The sequence below is a fragment of the Pan troglodytes genome, chromosome 8 (genome assembly GCF_028858775.2).
Source record: "Pan troglodytes isolate AG18354 chromosome 8, NHGRI_mPanTro3-v2.0_pri, whole genome shotgun sequence".
Classification (NCBI taxonomy): domain Eukaryota; kingdom Metazoa; phylum Chordata; class Mammalia; order Primates; family Hominidae; genus Pan; species Pan troglodytes.
In genome coordinates this window covers 116,578,750-116,599,706 of record NC_072406.2, presented here as the reverse complement: position 1 = coordinate 116,599,706, position 20,957 = coordinate 116,578,750, and the positions used below count along the sequence as shown (strand labels likewise).

Sequence of the window (20,957 nt, the reverse complement as noted above, 5' to 3'; positions counted from 1 at the left end):
CCAAAGAGGTCTCCTGGGGAACTCACCCGATCCCGCCTATATCTGTGCAATGCCATCCCCAGGCCCTGGAATCAAGTCAGGCCAAGATGGCAGTTTTGCCTGATTCGAGCACCCAGTGCTGTGTGGGTGGAATTCCTCAGGGGGTGACCCTCAATCTCCCCTCACCAAACCACTGCTATGCCAGTCATTTGAGGAACAGCTTCCTTTCTTTGTCACCTGTAAGCTTCACTAGACTGTAATATTTTCAAAGTTCTGGTGGGCCTGGACCCTCCAAGCAGCACTCCTGCTGAATTGGTTTTCAGACTGTGCCACTTTAAACATGATTCAAGAAAAATTACTGGAGCCTCCACTCCATCTATCTCTGGAAATGGTCTTTGTGCTCAGATCATTTGCCAGCGACACTCCATCTCCACAATTACCTCGGCTGTTTTATCTTTATCTGTCTGGAACACTGAAGGGGAAGCAGCAGATAATGCTGTCATTTAAGTGACTTGTTCAGCTTAAATACTTTTGCACCTCTGGAGCATAAAATACCCCCACTGCAGCCCTGGTCTTCCCTGGAGGACCAGCCCCTATGCTGTCTTAGAGTTTAAGTATGATCAAGGGGCAGGAGTGGTGGGGAAACCTGCCAGCAAAATGCTTGGTGCGTAACAGGGCTGCATCCCTTAGGAATGCAGGGATGGGACTGACTACCTGGCCATAGTTGGAACTTCACGTGCCTCCTGACCCCCAGGTGGCCTCACACCATAGGTGGGTATTTTAACAACTCTCTAGTACTAGCATGGCTTCTCTGAAACTGGAATTATTCTGCAATGGACCAAGTTTTGGCATGCCTGAAAGGTCAAGAAGGAGGAGCAAGGACCAGACAGCTGGGATGTTAACCTGCCTGATATTTCTCTACTGACGTATCTTTTTAAGCACTTGCTATACGAACATACTATAGACACCAAGAGAAAGAAAGATGCTACCTTGTGCCTCCTGCCTGCAGGGAGATAAACTATGGCAAGATAATGAACAAAACAAGGTAGTGCATGCCAGGTTAATAACAGCTAGCGTTTGTGGTGCTATTACCACGTGCCAGGCATTCTGTTAAGCACTTCATCACATTTTCTTATTTATTCCTCGTAACTATGCTATGAGGTGCTACACGATGAGCCTCATTTTTCAGATGAGAACACTGAGCTATAGTGAGATTAAACCACTTGCCCAACATCGCACAAGCTGTCGTTGCAGCCTGAGCTTTCCTCTCCTTAAGGAAGACACCACTGCATCCACAGGGAACAGTTATGAGATGAAGAAGAGGGAGCCCCGCCCCACTTCCGAATAAATCCAGTCCATTGACCATTTCTAGTAGCAGGACCAGAGATCCAGAAAAAGGATGCACAGCAGCCCCAGCAAGTGGAGAACCTAGCTCACCAGTCCCAGTATCCTCCAGAGAAACAGCCCTATATATTCTGCCTAAGATGTGGCCCTTTCCATATTCTCTTCGCCTGAAGAGGGAAATTTTTTTTTCTTTCTATTCATGTCTCCCTTAAAAATGAGATTCCATTCCTTCCATGCAAGGGCTGGGCCCAAATCAGCAAGAATTCCAGCCACATGGGCCAGGGGAGGGTCCTGGGAGTCCAACCAGGTCATTTCCTGGAGGAGCCTGAATCAGACATGACCCAAGAAGTCATACAAATCCAAGGTAAAGAAGGGAGCCAAAAAGAGCCCATGACAGTGCAAGACAAGCCACATTGGGCCTAGACCCCAGGTGGGACACTCAGGGCAGAACCAGGAAACAAGGTGTGAGGTCTGGCTCAGCTTGTGGCCCCAGAAGCAGGCTCTGAGATAAGGTTTGGGGGTCGGTGGTTCCTTTGGGAGGTGATTCTGCAAAGCAGCAGTAGGAGATGGGGAACTGAGACAAGGAAAGGAAGGAGGCAAACACAGGGTGTATGATAAGAAGTTCACCATTTGGGACAACTGAGACTCCTTCACACTGGGGAACTCTGGGAGACCACGTAGAACATATTTCAGGGTTGTCCCACCAGAGGAGTCAGGGAGCTGGGGTAGTTACTCCTACCTCCTTCCCATTAATAGCTGAGGGATGTTCCACATGTGATAACTCCAGGCATTTCAGCCTGCCCCACCTGCTCAGGCGAAACTGGGTCCCCCTGCAGCCAGAGGAAGCCCACAGGCAGGCAGTCTTGGGTGCTTGCAGAAAAACCCCTCGTTGGCTGAGCCCAGGAACTGCTGAGGTCAGAACAGAGCAAACAGAAACTGGGAGGGAAAGAGTGTAAGAAAACGGTTAAAATCCTCAAGGTGACAAAGGGGACAGAAGGACTGTGAGCTCACCAGTGTACCTGGCTGATGACCACATGACACAGAGGAGGTGGGGCTGGGGTTTCCAGGGTCAGGGCTGGGCTAAGGAGGAAGTAGCTCCCATGGGCATACCATGTCCGTGCCCCTCACGGACCTGCTCTGTGTTCCCTTCCCTGTCCTAGGGATGAGCTGGACAACCAACCTGGGCGTCAGACTCCAGGAAATGGCAGGGTCCTTAGTCCTCCTGTCACCTTCTAGCTTCTCTCTCTTCCCCCATTCTGCCCTGCCTGAAACCCCATGCACTTGCTCCCTAGGTGAGGGCAGCGTGACATTTCTAAGGTGATATCTCCTCTCTCTCCAGCCCAGACCCACAGGCTGACCCTGTGACAAAGGCCCCAGAGCCATCACTCTGCAAATAACTGTGGCTGGGTGAGAGGTACCAAAGCCAACATGAGGATCTGAGACAGACACCTGTAATTTCACATTCAGAAAAACCCAGACCTTCAAACAGAAGTGCTATTTCAATCTTCTCACTCCCATTCTTCTTTAACCTCAGACTAAGAGGGGAATAAACCCTCTTTGATTTGTAGACTGAATTCTTTAAAGAGACAGCTTCTTCTTTTTCAAATTTATTTTTTCCTTTTGCTTGGGGCAGACACCAGGGTCCCAAAATGGGAATTTGGTACCTTGGTTAGATGGCTCAAAATGCCAAAAGTTACTATAGGGAATACTGCACTACCAATCCATCTTTCCTGCTAATCCAAAAGTCAAATAAGTCCATGGAGGGCTTTTTTTTCCTCTAGAATTTCAGACTCCCTGAGGGCTAATTTCTCGGAAAGCTGCATTAAACTAATAGCACCATAAAAGGCCCATTGTGAGATGTAATTGGTTTGCAGGACTTCCTATAAAAATAATAAAAAGACTGCCAGAGGCAGTTTCCAAAGGTCAATTATCTTTGTGTTGCTTGAGTTGAGTGGAGGTCAGTCCCAGAATTCCACTTTATAGGCATATTAATCAAAACTGGGCCTGCCCACCCATCTGACCCCATCAGCTGTGAGGGAAGTCACAGGTCCCACCCTTAAGCTGGTTGCCAAATGGTGTTTTGGGCTCTTCTTTTCCCAAGAAGAGACTAGCCCATTGTCACCAATGCAGAGCTGGAAGCTGAAATTGTTAAGGCAGAATGAAAGGGAGAAAAGCACGTCCTGAGCACCAAGAAGAAGATAACTCGGTGAGTCACGCAGGCCATGGGGCAGGCAGTGTGCTCAGAGACCAGGCTAGACAGGCCCCTATTCCCAAGGAGCTAGGGAAGTGGTTGAGCCAGGACTCTTGGTTATATTTGGCATAAACCAACTTAAACTAGATTAAGCAAAAGTGAAGTTTAGTTGGCTAACATAACTGGGAATCTTAAGGATGGATGGATCCAAGGGCTCAAACCATGCCAACTGTTCTCTCTCTCTCTCTCTCTCTCCTCCCCCTCCCCTTCCCGTCTATCTCTGCCCTGCTGGGCCTTTCTCTCAGGCACGCTCTCTGCCACGTGGCAGTCAAGCAGACATCAGGCTTCTTGCCTGTCTTCCCCATTAAGCTATCTCAGCATAAGGAGGGACTTTTTCTCCTACTGTTCATCAATTCCAGGAAAAAACTTGCTAGCCCTGTGTGGTTCACATGCCTACTCCAGACCAATCATTGTATCCAAGGGGTTGTAATTATCTGATTTGCTGAGACTGGGTCACATGCCCACCCCTGCCCACCCACTCCTGGTTTTACAGGAACAGGGTTTTCTGCTTTCTCCTGCTCAAAATAAAATCTGAATAACAATTGCTTTTGCAAGGCCCTAAGTTCCTAAAATAATGAATTATTCTCAAGCCCTAGAATATGCAAGTCTCAATAAGGATGCATGGAAAAGTAGGGAAGGATGTGCCAAAATATTAACAATGCTTATGCCTAAATGCTAGGTGTGACTTCTTTTTACCCTTACTGTGTATCACGTTTTCTAATCTTTCTGCAATGAAAATTTATTGCTTGTATAATTTTTTTTTTTTTTTGAGACGGAGTCTCACTCTGTCACCCAGGCTGGAGTGCAGTGGCATGATCTCGGCTCACTGCAAGCTCCGCCTCCCAGGATCACGCCATTCTCCTGCCTCAGCTTCCCGAGTAGCTGGGACTGCAGGCGCCCACCATCACGCCCGGCTAATTTTTTGTATTTTTAGTAGAAACGGGGTTTCACTGTGTTAGCCAGGATGGTCTTGATCTCCTGACCTCGTGATCTGCCCGCCTCAGTCTCCCAAAGTGCTGGGATTACAGACATGAGCCACCGCGCCCGGCCTGCTTGTATAATTTTTAAAAGGAAAAAATAATGCTCAAAACTTATTGATCTGATTACTTTGATTCTATATGCACCAAGCAGCCCTTTGAGGACCTAAATTGGTTTCCAAAGCCAACTTTGCTACTAAAGAGAGATGGGCCGACCATCCAGAACACTCAGTGGCCATATCTTTTAATAATGATACTCAACCATGCTGAGTATCAAGTCTTGGATATATATATCTCCTGCTCGCAAAGTGCCAGCTCAACAGCCAGCCTCTTCTTGGCCCAATCTGATGGCAGCATCATGAGGTCCTGAAGGATAAAAGTGTGTGCCTTCTCACAATAGCCCTGCTGTGGCTGGCCACATTTGTGGCTGACCACAGAGCAATTACTCATTAGCAGCTGAGTAAAAGCCAGTGCATTTTCTATCATCTACATGAAGGGGTGGGCTCTTGAAATAATCAGTGACAGTTCACACTGAGTATGAAAGGGATGCACGGTTCCTGGGAGAAGCAGCAGAAATGTTCCACCTAGGGTCAGGAGTTCCATAAAGAGTCATTTCTGTGTTGGGAATAAAGGTGGAAATTATCAGACCTTTGAAATAGCTGAAACTTAGATCTTAATATTTGAATAGGATCAAAGTGCCTTGGCATAATACAGTACTTTTTATGGACTCCTTTGTCACACAGGTATGGAGATACGCATGTATTCAGTCAAAAGTATTTTTAAATTTTTATATCTAGGCTCATCTTGGAAGAGATAGGATTACTGGCCAAATAAGGAATAAAATTATTCAGGCCCGTTGATGCATCTTAGATGTGAAACTAAGTGATTAAACACCAAGCTACATTTATAATATTCACATGGACCCTAAACCTGGTATTTTTCCCAAGAAAAATAGCTATTATTCACAACTAAACTAACATTTACCATTCATCTTCTATGATGTATCCCTATTATTTTAAGTGGTCTCTTACAACAACCCTAAGAATTTTTCAAGATGGGAAGTTAATGAATAATACTAGTGATTGGAAGAACCAGAATTTAACCCAAGTCTGATTCTGTCCCATCCTTCCCACATGCCTACATACCCTTCTCAGCAACACCCCAACTATACCTGCATATAGTATGCCCATCTGTAGACATCTCAGATGTGATTAACTCATGCAGTGTTTGCAGGCCACATTTTCTGCATCTTCCACATATTAATATGGGGCCAATGGAAAGGGATGCCAAGTGAAAAAAATATATATCAAATAAAAAAACAGAAGGTACAGTTAACTCTGCAAGAGCTAAATCAATTTAACTCAAAGAGTCCGTCTTACACTACATAGAAAGTACCAGCTGAATAGTGGGCTCTGAACCAGCTTGGCCCTTTCTGGCTTAAATACAACCTCGCTGGAAGAAATTTCCTGAAGTGTCAGGTGGGCATAATTCTAAACATAATGCTAAACATCTGCAGGGAAATAAGCCCTGTGGTTATAAATCCCATATGAAATAGTAAAAATGTCTCTGACTAGATAACAGCGTGACACAACAATGTTCCAGAAAGACAAACATAAACGTAAGTTGCTGCCTACTTTAAAGAAGAAGAAGTAGTGACAAACTCCCTGTAGCCACTTTGCCAAGTCCTTCATATTAGTGCTTGGAAAGTTACAGGGCCCCAGGGTCTGTTCTCAGACAACGCTTTCTAGGAGGGGTGCCGGCCAAACTGGGTTTATTTCTTCTAATGCTCAGGCTGGGGAATGTACAAATCTTTCTTCAGAGGTTTATAGAAAACAAGACTGGCTTATTGAGAGTATGGCTTTTTGTTGTTGTTCTTTACAATAACAAGAGGATTTGGATACACACTTGGGTTTCTAAAGTATAAATCCTGCTTAAATCTGTAGAAGTTAAGAAGACGTGATGGTTCTTTAGCGAAGAAAGCAGCACCTGAGTCAAATTGCACTGAGCAATGTTCTTTGTTGTTGTGAGATATTGATAAATCTCCAGGTCTTCAACAAGGGGAGTCGAGAATAGGAAACTCATTTCAAATCATATCTCAGGTAGGCGTCTGAACCAAAATAATATGAAAGTCATTAATTTTTTTTCTATTAAGCCACCTAGCACAAGTGGAATCGTTCTCTCCTTTTCTTATTTTGACCTGAAATCTGTTAAAGACAAGAGCCAAGATTCCTATTCCAAATCTTCAGAGAACTGCACAAAACTGTTCGTTTCTTTTTTCCTTAACGAAAACAAGATGTGAACAAAACTGTCACTTAATATGTTAATTAATACAGGGAGATATAATTAGCTGCTACAAGCATTCCTTTCTCAACCATCACTGACACCAAGGAGGTTAACATCTCTATTGCTGTTAGGGTAATAAGCCACCTGATGGATAGGTGTGTTCTACTTGTCTTAATTTGGTCACACAACATCTCAAACTAATTTCAGAATAATCTCCAAAATCCTCTTCATAGATAAAAACAAAGGCAGAGACAAAATGCTTCCTCGGGCAAATTTTCACATCTGTAAACATAAACACCCTTATACCAAATCACTTAACTTTCCGTAAAAACATAAATATGGGTCGCAACAGTAAGACTGCCCAAACTTTGCAACTCAGGGCAAAGCTAGAACAATCTCTCCAGTAACAAACTAAAGAGTGCTCAAGTATTTAACCACCTAAACTAAAAACCATACTATCACCAGTTTACATAACACCCCAGAACAAAAAGATTAAAACACCATCTTCACTAGGCTGTGTTTAGGTGAGGTTGTGCACTGTTTATACTATACTTGGCTTTCCTTTTATTTCAAGAAAATCAAGGCCATTCGACCACAAGATAAAATCCAGGCATGCAGTTTGCCTAATGATGAGCATGCTGCCCCTTTAACTGCATCATTCCCTCACCCCCTCTTCACCCTCTCCATCTGAAACAAAACACGAGCTGCTTGTCTTCCCATTACCTTCTCCTGTGACCAATTTTCTCCCCACATCTCTGGTCATTTCTCACCATTGCCTGCAGCTTTACATCTTCAGTCAGTTCACTGTAGTCTTTGCATATTTTTTTAAATTGAGTGCTTTAATGCAGTTGTCTCGATATAATCAGTTATTAGGTATAATTACCTCTTTACGGGTAGAATTACCATTCCATTAAGTTTATTAATTCTTCAGGAAAGTGGGGTTGCATAATATTTGAGTTGGAAGCACTTCTTCCAATGTCTTTGCTCCAAGCTTCTGTGATACACAAATACTGTCTTTGATAGCCCTGATTCATGACGTCTTCTCTGCTTAAACACTCCAGGTGACAAGAAGGTTACCATATTTGAGGCAGCCTGTTGGGTTGCCTGACGGCGAAAATCTATAGAACATTCTGCCTTACATTGCTGGAGACTGTCTCCTACAACTTGAGTCTTTGATGCTGGTTTCACTTTCAGGAGCTCTAAGAATATGTCAACTCTTGCTTCTGAGTTGGTGACCCCTCAACCAAGAAAGGACGGTGATCTCATTCCTCTCAGCAGGAGTGTTGAGCTCAGACAACTATGAAAACCAAAAATCATCCCAGGTAGGTTATAAGGGATTGAAGAGAACCAGAGAGTGGCTCATTCATAGGAAGAAGCTGTGATTTGGCACCATGTGAGCGTCGTCAGAGATAAATGAAGATCCCACACTGCCAGAGCTTTCAAATCTCCAAGAGAAGCATTCAACCTGAACTGCTTTGTGAAATGTCTCAGTTTTTAAAAGTTGACAACCAAATCAGAAAATAATTTTAAACACCATGTAGGCCCAGTGAAACACATCTCCAAGCCAGATCCAAATCACAGAATTCCAATCACAGGTTGAAATCCACTTCTCTAAAATCTTTTCGTCTCTGACCGGGCATGGTGGCACACGCCTGTAGTCCCAGCTACTCAGGAGGCCAAGGTAGGAGAATTGCTTGAGCCCTGGAGTTTGACGCTAGCCTGGGCAACACAGCAAGACTCAGTCTCTAAAAGTAAAAATAAAATATTTTCTCCAAACTAGAGGTGTGGTGGTTTCTACAACAATGGCAAATGTTTGGGATCTCTTTCAATTTTTATTTTCCTATACACTGGCCTGCAGAAATGGTTAAGTGTCTTGATGAGAGCGTGTATTTGCATTTACCTGAAGGTTTTCTTTTTTAAAGCATTTCAATCAAGCTTATCCCCCATGCAAGGTTGCCTGTATGAATACAAGTTAGATCGTTATAAGTTATTTAGGTAATAAGCCAACATCATTATTTAACATCTCTGAACTGGGGTTCAGAGAGATTATTTAACATCTCTGAACCCTCATTTCCTCATCTTAAAACAGGATTTAAAAAAATATCTTCCTTGGTGGAACTTAATCACTACCAATCCTTTCTGGGCTGAGGTTGCTCCAGAGTTAGTGACTTGCTCCCAAAGGACAGAGTCAAGAAAGAGAGAAACAGTGATTTTACAGTGGGAAACCTGACAATACTACCTTAACCAAATGCTGAAAGTGAACATCATCAGTGAAGTTGTGTGGCTATCACATACCTCCTGATATGAGGGACTTTGCCTCTGTGGTATACTTCCCAGAAGGCCATAACCCAATCTAATCATTAAAAAAAAACAATTTTATTTCAGGGGATATTCTACAGAACAGTGTTTCAAGGAGAAAATAGTCAGTTGGAGCAAATGTAGTTGAGAGATTGTATAAGATTAGGACAGGAAAATTTCTGCTGGATTTAAATGTTTCCAAAAGTATGTTGGAGATCAAAGCTAAATTCTAGAGAATTAAAAAGTGAGAAGGATACAAGCAGCGACAATGGGTTCAAGAAGATTTTCTAGAAGAGAAAGAATTGGGGTGAGCTGAGAGGATATGGAATCAAGAAAGACTGTTGTTTTCTTAATGGGTCATGCTAGTACAAATATCTGCAAGATAGTGGTAATGAGCTTGTAGAGGAAAAACCGATAATGCAGGAGAGAGGTGATAAAGCTTGCTAAAATAGCAAGCCCTGGAGAAAGTGAGGAGATAAGTTCCAGAGCACAGAAAGAGTTTGGCTTTTGATAGAAGTAGGGGCATAAGCCAGGCACATTGGCTTATACCTGTAGTCCTAGCCCTGTGGGAGGCCGAGGCAGGAGGATCACTTGAGCACAGGAGTTTGAGACTGGCCTGGGCAATATAGTGAGACCCTGCCTCTAAAAAAGTTTCAAAAATAAAATTTAAAAAAAATTAAAAAATAAAAATAGAAGTAAGGGCATGTCATACTTCTTAATGATAGGGAAGTAGAGAAGACAGGCACCACTGAAAGTAGATTTGTAGGTTTGTTGGCGGTGAAAGGAGTTAGCCAGCTTGCTTTAGGCAAATAGTAAGGCAAGGAAAGTTCCCTGGAGAGCCTCCAACCCACCCTGCAGGTGCTTGCACCAGATGTTTTGTGCAGATAAGGGAACTTGCACAAGGTGCTTGCCTAAATATGCCCACAGCAGACTAAGGGCCTGTATATGCACTAGGGGAATAGGGTGGAGCCACTAGGAATTTGTGCCTTATACAAATAGTGAACCCAGACCCATCAGCTGATATATAAAAGCCCTGGTATTCCACTGTGAAGGAGGCAACTGGGAACCTGCTTTCAGGACCCTTCTCGTTGCTGAGAGCTTTCCTTTTGCTTAATAAATTCTTCTCCACTTACTCTTCAAGTGTCCACATGCCTAATTTTTCCTGGTCATGAGACAAGAACCTGGACCTAGCTGAGCTAAGGGGAAAAAAATCCTGCATCAGTGGGAAGATTATGACTTTGGCATTCTCAAAGTATGAAGCAAGCCATGAGTTAAAAGTCAGAAAGCAGGTTCCCAGGGTGGTAGAAAAAAGGCAGTGGAAGCACACTCACACTAGCAGAGTTGCCAGTCCATTCCAGCAGAGATGGAGGGTCAAGGGAGTTGAAAGTGTTTTCATGGAAACAATAACAATTGTGAGCCACAAAATCTAAGCTGTATAAGAAGGGAAAGGAAAAACGAAATAAATAGTAACAAAGTAGGGGAGCTGATGTTTTGAAGGGCTCAACAAAGTTGGAAAACAGTTGTATTGGTTATTGTAGACCATATTATCTGGAAGATTAGGAAGCCATTGTCAGACAACAGAATATTTAAAACCAAAATTTCAAGACTGGTGAAATAATTGGATGCTGACATGAGGTAGAAGGGAGAAAAAGTTGTTGGAACTGAGGAACTCAAGTAACTGAGAGCCCTGGGGCATTGCGTGAGTCATCCACATAGTTGCTGAAGTCACCAGAAGCAATAAGAGATTTAGGGATGGAAAAGCAAACACTAAGCCAAAGGGTAAGGCCCTTGGGGCATGAGGAGCATGACCAGGAGGTGGGTAGGTAGATGAATGCAATCTGAAGGATTGGTGGATGGTAGAGCCAGGTGGTCCAAATTCAAATACATTGACATTCAGAAGAAAAAAATAAGAATAAATGCAGTAATGCAGAGCAAGGATGACACCTGCTCCATATTCTCAACCTGAACAGCATGGTGTATGTGAGATTTAACAACAAAAAGGTCTACATATAAGAGGGCTACAAGGGTAGAAGGGGTAAGCTGGGTCTCCTTTAGGGCAAGAAAAGAAAGGGGAACTTCCATTCAGAGAAAAGGTTGAGGACATAGGGAAGTTTGCCAACCACAGGTAAGAGTTCAGAGGGCACAATAAGGTAGAGGAGGGATGGGGGATTGGGTAAATCCAATTAGATTACAGATTGAAGTAAACCACGCTGTGGGGCATGATAGGATTAATCAAAGGGGCTTATCAGTTCAAGTCTTGCCTCCAGAAATCAAGTTCCACAATCCAGGAAATTGCTTCCTCTCCCTGGTGAAGCTATGTGTGTGTGTGAAGGGGGCTTCTCTCATGGAGGAGATACTGTATATAAAGCAGCTATTCTCAAGCCTAGCTGAGCATCAAAATCACATGGGAGCTTTAAAAAATCCTGATGCCCACATCACACCAAGGCCAGTGAAATCAGAATATCTGGAGAGGGACCCAGACATCAATATTACTAAAAGTTCCCCAGGTAATTCCCATGTACAACCAGGTTTGAGAATGCAGGGTCCTCTTCCAAAGATTCTGCAATGAAGCCAGATATCAGGGTTTTTTAAAGCCTTTCTGACAGAGGCTATTCCTGTTTTTGTTATGCTTATTAAATTCCCTGCTGGGCATGGTGGCTCACGCCTATAATCCCAGCACTTTGGGAGGTGGAGGCAGGAGAACTGCTTGAACCTGGAAGGTGGAGGTTGCGGTGAGCTGAGACTGCGCCACTGCACTCCAGCCCAGGCAGCAGTGTGAGACTCTGTCTCCGGAAAAAAAAAAAAAAATTCCCTTGCACTGCCACAGTGGGAAGGAGAAAAAGGAACTGTCTTAGTTTAAGCCACAGAAGAGAAGTGTTATTTTGGAACTCGAGGAAAGAGTTCCTGGCATTCTGTCTCAGATGAAGTGTAAAAAAGATTAATCACTTATGTGAAAGAGACAGTATTGATACAATATACTTTAATAGCCATTCAACTTCCTAATATCTATTTAAAGAGCATAATATAAGGCCTCATAATCCATTGAAGATCCTTGACCATATCCACTCAGACAACAGTTAAGCAATTTCCGTGATGTTTATTATCCTTCAACTGACCACTTAGAACAATATGTTAAAACTTTCCAGGCTATTGTTAGGAGCAAAGAGATGATTTTTAGGTAAGTGCTGACAATTGTTGGGCACTTACTATGTGCCAGGCACTATGCACACATCACATGTAATCAATCTCCTATAATCCTCATAGGAATTCAGTGAGATGGGTGCTATTATTACGCTCATTTTACTAATGAACATCCAAAAGCTGGAGAGGTTACTTAACATGCCTGAGATCAAACAGCTATAAGAGGAAAAGTGTGCATTCAAATTTAAGAGACAGCTGCACTCCCATGTTCAATGCTGCATTATTTACAATAGCCAAGATATGAAACCAACCAAAGTATCAAGCAGTGAACAAATGGATAGAGAAAATGTGGTATATACACACAATGGAATACTACTCAGCCTTGATAAGAAGAAAATTCTGTCACTTGCAACAACATGGATGAACGTGGAGGACATTATACTAAGTGAAATAAGCCTGGCACAGAAAGACAAATACCACATGATCTCACTTATATGTGGAATCTAAAAAAGCTAAACTTATAGAAGTAGAGAGTAGAATGGTGGTTACCAGAGGCTGGGAGGATGGGGAAAGGGTAAGGGAAGATGTTGATCAAAAAGTAAAAAGTTACAGTTAGACAGGAGGAATAAGTTTTTGAAACTATTACACAACATGGTGACTATAGTCAACAAAAGTGTATTGTATATTTCAAAATTTAAAATAAAAATTTTTTAAATGAACCTCTAACCTCACATCTTACATAAAATTAACTCTAAATAGGTCATAAATATGAACATAAAAGCTAAAACTATAATCAAACTTCTACAGAAAAATGCAGGCAAAATTCCTTACTATCTGAGTAGGCAAAAATTACTTAGACAAAACAAGAAAAGTACAAACCACATCAGAAAAAGAAGAACAAGTTGGGCCTTATTAAAATTCAAAATGTCTGCTCTTCAAAATACACTGTTAAGAAAATGAAAAGGTAAGCCACAGACTGAACAAAAATATTTTTAAATGTGTGAGATGCATTTAAAGCAGAGCTTAGAGGGAAATATATAGTTTTAAAGGCTAAAGTTTTTTTAAAAAAAGAAAGGGCTAAAAACAATTACCTAAAGAAGCCATAAGAAGATTAAATTACACTCAAGTAAAAAAAAAAAAAAAAAAAAAAAAAAACACTAAGTATTAGGGCAGAAATCAATGAAATAAAAAAAAAAACACTGACAAGAAAAATCAAAGAAAGAAAAAGCTGGTTCTTTAGAAATATCAATAAAATTGTATTGATAAATTCCTAGCTAAATTCATCAAGAAAAAGAGCAGAGAAGATTCAAATTACCAATATCCAGAACAAAATAATCACTTGTTCAGATCCTACTAATGTTAAGGGTAGTAAAATAAGTATTTTTTAAAACTTTATGTCAATGAAGTCAACAATTTATATAAAATAGATAAATTCATTGAAAGACACAAACTATCAAAAGTGACACAAGAGGAAATAGAAAATCTGAAGAGCCTCTATACCTATTTAAAATCTTTCTATAAGAAAAAATGTAAATTCAGATTGCTTTACTGGCAAATTATATCAAACATTTAAGGAAGAAATTATACCAATCTTACACAAAGTAGCTCAGGAAATAGCAGAGGAGGAGCATTTCTTAATTCAGTTTATGAAGCCAGCTAAACCTTAATACTGAAACCAGACAGATACATTATGAGAAAAGTACAGACAACATCCCTCAGGAACATAGTTGTATAAGTCCTTAACAGCATATCAAATCTAATCTGATTTAAATCAAATCCAATACTATGTAAAAATGATATTATGACCAAATGGTGTTTACCCAAAGTGTGTGAAGTTGGTTTAACATTTAAAAATCAAAGTAATTCACCATGTCAGTAAAAGAAAAAAAACAATTAGCCTAACACATGCAGAAAAAGTACTGATGGAATTCAATATCCATGTCGGACTAAAACTCAGCAAACAAGAAATAGAAGGGAACTTCCTCAACTTAATAAAAGGCATCTATAAAAATCCTACAGCTAACATTGTATTCATGATGAAACATGCAATACTTTTCCTTCTAACATTAAGAAGGCAGAGATGTTGCTCTCACCATTTTAATTTAGCATTGTACTGGAAGTCCTGGCTAGTGCAATGTGATAGTTAATACTGAGTGTCAACTTGATTGGGTTGAAGGACACAAAATGTTGATCCTGGGTGTGTCTGTGAGGGTGTTGCCAAAAGAGATTAACATTTGAGTTAGTGGGCTGGGGAAGACAGATCCACCCTTAATCAGCTGCCAGCAAATATAAAGCAGGCAGAAAAAGTGAAAAGGAGAGAGACTGGCCTAACTTCCTAGCCTACATCTTTCTCCCATGCTGGATGTTTCCTGCCCTCGAATATCGGACTCCAAGTTCTTCAGTTTTGGGACTTGGACTGGCTCTCCTTGCTCCTCAGCTTGCAGATGGCGTATTGAGGGACCTTGTGATTGTGCAAGTTAATACTTAATACACTCCCATATATATATGGGAATATACATACACACACACAGACACACCCACTCCCCTTTATATACATACTCCCCTTTATATACTTTTTTTTTTTTTTTTTTGAGATGAAGTCTTGCTCTGTCACCAGGCTAGAGTGCAGTGGTGCGATCTTGGCTCACTACAATCTCCACTTCCCAGGTTCAAGTGATTCCCCTGTCTCAGCCACCCAAGTGGCTGGGACTACAGACGCACGCCACCATGCCTGGCTAATTTTTTTGTATTTTAGTAGAGATGAGGTTTCGCCATGTTGGCCAGGATGGTCTCAATCTCCTGACCTTGTGATCCACCCACCTTGGCCTTCCAAAGTGCTGAGATTACAGGCATGAGCCACGGCACCCAGCCATATATATTTATATGTATATAAATGGGAATATATATATATATACACACACACATACACACCTTAATTCTGTCCCTCTAGAGAACCCTAATACAGATTTTGATACTAGGAGTGGTTCTAGAAGAACAGAATATTAAGGATGGAGTTCTTTCATTGGCTTTGGGGTTTCTGGAGTTGGCTGCTTAATATGATTAGACCCCAAAATGCTAAGGACTCTACTTCTAACAGTATGGAGAACACTGATAGTCCTTGGTGGGAACTGTTATGAACCAGAAACGCACCAATCCCCAACCCAAATACTATTACATAAAGTTAACAATACTTAAATGCTGATATGAAAAGGAAATAAAATGAAGATATTTTCTTAGTACAAGTGTATACATGCAGAAACATGTTTTTAACAAAAGGAGGAGGAAATACTCAAGACAATTACAGTCCTCGTTTCTGCAGCTGGTCATGTGGTCCTAGCTGCTATTGATGACTACCTTCTTCTACTACCCATTCTACTACCCTCTCTACTACCCTTTGCCTTCAGCAAGCACCTCAGCAGGTCGTGGGGGTTTTTTTTTCTGCTGGAGTACCCAAACCTTCAATCCTGAAGGGTCTGGGCCATTTGTAGTCCTGCCTGGATTGGGCTGTTGTAGTTTCCCATTGACCTTAATCACAGGGCATGGGAATACTAAGAGACACCATAATGGATCTCCTGTATTCCATGCACACTCTTCTTTACCTCTGTTGCAGAGTAGTAGACTGATTTTATCTTGAGAGTCTGGGTCAATCACCCCAGCCAACACTGTAACTCCCTTCTTAGCCTGTTGACTTAAAGGTAGGAGAAGCCAAAAGTGTCCAGGTGGCAATCTTAACATCCAGTTTAATGGAATCATTGTTAGGTCTTCTGGCGGCAGTGTTCCTCCCTCTGGAACTAAGACCTGTAGGCCAGCAGAACATAATGTCGCGAAACAGGAAATAAAAATTTTGCTAGTGGATCACTAGGGGTGATGGCGAGTGGTGCCACTTCCACTTCCACCCCTGATTCCTGGACCCTTGAATCCTGGCTATGGGAGAAACAGTACCATATATTGGATGCTGATTCAGAGTATACATGGCCTTCTGGAGAACTTTGCCCCAGCCCTGCAAAGTATTGTCACCTAGTTGGCATTGTAATTGTGACTTCAAAAGGCCATTCCGCCATTCTATCAATCCAGCTGCTTCAGGATGATGGGGAACACAATGAGACCAGTGAATTCCATGAGCATGAGCCCATTGCCACACTTCCTTAGCCATAAAGTGAGTGCCTTGGTCAGAGGCAATGCTGTGTGGAACAACTTGACGGTGGATAAGGCATTCCGTGAGTCCACGGTTGGTAGCCTTGGCAGAAGTACTGCATGCAGGATAGGCAAACCCATATCCAGAGGAAGTGTCTATTCCAGTGAGGACAAACGTCTGCCCTTTCCATGATGGAAGAGGTCCAATATAATTAACCTGTCACCAGGTAGCTGGCTGATCACCCCGAAGAATGGTGCCATATCGAGGGCTCAGTGTTGGTCTCTGCTGCTGGCAAACTGGGCACTCAGCAGTGGCCACAGCCAAGTCAGCCTTGGTGAGTGGAAGCCCATGTTGCTAAGCCCATGAGTTGCCTCTATCCTTGCCACCATGGCCACTTTGTTCATGGGCCCACTGGGCAACGACAGGGGTAGCTGGAGAAAGAGGATGAGTGGTGTCCAAAGAATGGGTCAACCTATCCACTTGATTATTAAAATCCTCCTCTGCTAAGGTCACCCATTGGTGAGCACTCACATGGGACACAAATATTTTCACAGTATTTGACCACTCAGAGAGGTCCATCCACATACCTCTTCCCCAAATTTCTTTGTCACCACTTTTCTAATTATGCCTCTTCTGAGCCCCTGACCATCCAGCCAAACCATTGGCTACAGCCCATGAATCAGTATATAATTGCACATCTGGCCATTTCTCCTTCCATGCAAAGTGCACAACCAGGTGCACTGCTCGAAGTTCTGCCCACTGGGAAGATTTCCCTTCACCGCTGTCCTTCAGGTATGTCCTAGAAAGGGGCTGTAGTGCTGCAGCTGTCCACTTTTGGGTGGTGCCTGCATATCATGCAGAGCCATCTCTGAACCAGGCCTTGGTCTTCTCTTCCTCTGTCAACTGATCATAGGGAACTCCCCATGAGGCCATTGGTGCAGGCTGGAGAAGGCAGGGTGGCAGGAGTGGAAACCATCGGCATTTGAGCCACTTCCTCCTGTAACTTGTGCCTTCAAGACCTGCTTGAACCTGATCACATATATACCACTTCCATTTGATGATAAAATGTTGCTGTGCATGACCCACTTTATGGCTAGATGGGTCAGAAAGCACCCAGTTCATGATAGGCAGTTCAGGTCGCATGGTGACTTGGTGACCTATAGTCAAATGTTCAGTTTCCACCAAAGCCCAGTAACAGACCAAGAGCTGTCTCTCAAAAGGAGTGTAGTTATCTGCAGAAGATGGCAGAGCCTTGCTCCAAAATCCTAGAGGCCTCTGCTGTGATTCATCTATGAGGGCCTGCCAAAGGCTCCAAATAGCATCCCTATCTGCCACTGACACCTCAAGCACCATTGGATCTGCTGGGTCACATGGCCCAAGTGGCAGAGCAGCTTGTACAGCAGCCTGGACCTGTTGCAGAGCCTTCTCCTGTTCTGGACCCCACTCAAAACTGGCAGCCTTTTGGGTCACTCAATAAATGGGCCAGACTAACACCCCTAAATGACGAATGTGTTGCCTCCAAAATCCAAATAGGCCCACTAGGCATTGTGCTTCTTTCTTGGTTGTAGGAGGGGCCAAATGCAGCAACTTATCCCTCACCTTAGAAGGACTATCCCAATAGGCCCCATACCACTGGACCTCTAGAAATTTTACTGAAGTACAAGGTCCCTGAATTTTAGTCTCATTTATTTCACATCCTCTGGCATGCAAATGTCTCACCAATAAGTACAGTGTGTTTGCTTCTTCTTGCTCACTGGATCCAATCAGCATAATGTCATCAATGTAATGGACCAGTGTGATATCTTGAGGAAGCGTGGTGATCAAGGTCTCTCTGAATAAGATTATGACACAAAGCCAGAGAGTTGATATACCCCTGAGGTAGGATGGTAAAGGTATATTGCTGGCCTTGCCAGCTGAAGGCAAATTGCTTCTGGTGGGCCATATGGGCAGGAATGGAGAAAAAGGCATTTGCCAAGTCAATAGCTGCATACCAGGTTCCAGGAGATGTGTTAATTTTCTCAAGCAATGAAACTACATCTGGTACAGCAGCTGCAATTGGAATCACCACTTGGTTAAGCTTATGACAATCCACTGTCATCCTCCAAGATCCATCTGTCTTCTGCACAGGCCAGATGGAAGTGTTAAGTGCAGATGTGGTGAGAATCACCACCCCTGTGTCCTTCAAGTCCCTGAAGGTGGCACTAATCTCTGCAATCCCCCCAGGGATGCGATATTGTTTTTGATTTACTATTTTTCTAGGTAGAGGCAGCTCTAATGGCTTCCATTTGGCCTTTCCCACCATAATAGTCTTCACCCTACCAGTCAGGGAGCCAATGTGGGGGTACTACCAGCTGCTAAGTATGCCTATGCAAATTATGCATTCTGGCACTGGGGAAATGACCACAGGATGAGTCCGGGGTCCCACTGGACCCACTGTAAGTCAAACCTGAGCTAAAATTCCATTAATTACCTGACCTCCATAAGCCCCTATTTTAACTGGGGGACCACAGTGACGTTTTGAAACCAGCGTCACCTCAGAGCCAGTGTCCACTAGTCCTCGAAATGTCTGATCATTTCCCTTTCCCCAGTGCACAGTTACCCTGGTAAAAGGCCAGAGGTCTCCTTGGGGAAGGATGGGATAAAGACTAACAGCATAAATTGTCATCAGTGTATTGGGGTCCTTCCTCAAGGGGACCTGGCGTTTCCTTCATTGAAGGGGTTCTGGGTCTGCAAACAGGCTGAAGTCTGGAAATTGATTGTGGGGCCATGATTCTCTGTTTTTATAATTCAAATTAGTCTTTTGTCCATTCAACCTAGAAGTTTTCTGCTCATATAAATTAAGTAGAAATGCAGTAAGCTTCCTATCAATTTCACTTCTAGGAACACCATAGTTAATTAGCCAATGCCAGAGCTATACACAAGTCAGACTATACTGATTGCCACTTTGCCTCTACTGTCCATTACTGTAACTATGCCCACCTTGCCTTTGATGGTTGAGTGCCGCCACTTGGCCCCTGCCACCTCGGGACCAATTCCCATTGTATTTAAATTTTGTAGTTGAGTGACTGCGGTTCCCACTGTTAGATCTGACATACATAGAAGAACAATTACAGGGCTCTTCAAAGATGCAGGTGCTGCCCTCACAAATCTATTTCACAAGGCATTGGTCAAGGGTAAATCTTCTGGACCCTCCCAGCTGGGATGAGTAGATCCAAAGTGACTAATCCACTCCACCATCCCAATCTCCCTAAGCCTTTGGATCCCTTCCTCTACATTAAACCAAGGGAGATCAGGCATTTCCAGCTCGCTCACAGTGGGCGATCTTTTAATCCATATTTCAGCTAACCAAGCAAATAAACTATTAGAACCTTTTTTAACTCCCCAAGCTGCAACATTAAATGCAGACTCTTTACTTGGTGGGCCGAAACTCTCTGTTCCTTCCACCATTATCCCATACCCTTAATATCCATTCCCATGCCTGTTCTCCAGATTGCTGTTGATATAAACTAGAGAACTGAAACAGTTATTTTCAGGTGTAGCACACCTCCTCATGGGTCACATTCTCAACCTCACCTCCAGGGGCCCACTGAAACTTTAGTCTAGTTACAGGTCTAGAAGCAAACAGGGGTGTTGGGGGTGGCTCCTGAGGAGAATCGATATTATTTTGCCTGGCAACTGCCTCAGGGGAGGCCATCACTGTTGCCTCAGGCAGCACTTTATCTCCTCAGACAAAGGTGGAAAGGCTGATGGCAGCATGGGTCAGGGAGGGGAAGTTGCCACTACTGGGTATGGGGGAAGCTGTTCCTTCTGACAAAAAAGGTTCAGAAGAGTTTACAAACTCAGTGTCCCCAGCTTCATCAGTGTCCTTCCACATGTCCCCATTCCAAGTTTCAGGGTCCCATTCTTTTCCAATCAATGCCCTCATTTTAACAGTAGACATCTGGTGAAGCTGTGCATGCACTTTTCATTGGAGTTCAGCCACCCGCATGATAAGAGCTTATGTTTATTTTTCCACAATTTCAGCTCTTTCTCTACAGGAAATAAGAGTCTCACTCAGAGTAATCATAGCAGAGTTGAGGTTCAATATCTGCTTCTTATTTTAACTCCCTATTCTAACTCAGGGAGTAGGAATCCCTGAGTTCATCATTTTCTTTCATCACTTTGTCCACTGAACTTCATTCATTATGTTCCTTGGTTCTCCACATATGGTCAAAGGTATTATGTATAGAGTCACTAAACACCTTGCCTCTCACAAGAAGTGAATCAGGAGTGTCAAATACATGTATTTTGCATGACTTTCTAAACAGTACATGCCAAGGACAATCAGTGTTCTCCATACTATTAGAAGTAGAGTCCTTAGCATTTTAGGTTCTAATTGTATTAAGCAGCCAACTCCAGAAACCCCAAAACCAACAAAAGAAGTCTATCCTTAATATTCTGTTCCTCTAGAACCACTCCTAGTATCAAAATCTATATTAGTCAGCGTTCTCTAGAAAGACAGAACTAATAGGACAGATAGATATATAAAGGGGAGTTTATTAAGTATTAA

The 20,957-nt window shown here is 42.9% G+C and overlaps 1 long non-coding RNA gene across 1 annotated transcript; it reads left to right on the top strand.

Annotated features, from left to right (window-relative positions):
- The first annotated feature begins 3,386 nt into the window (after positions 1-3,386).
- On the top strand, positions 3,387-8,610 carry LOC104008295 (uncharacterized). Its single transcript, XR_682826.2, has 3 exons — positions 3,387-3,529; positions 6,495-6,650; positions 7,896-8,610. It is a non-coding gene; the product is annotated as an uncharacterized LOC104008295 (long non-coding RNA).
- Positions 8,611-20,957: the final 12,347 nt, after the last annotated feature.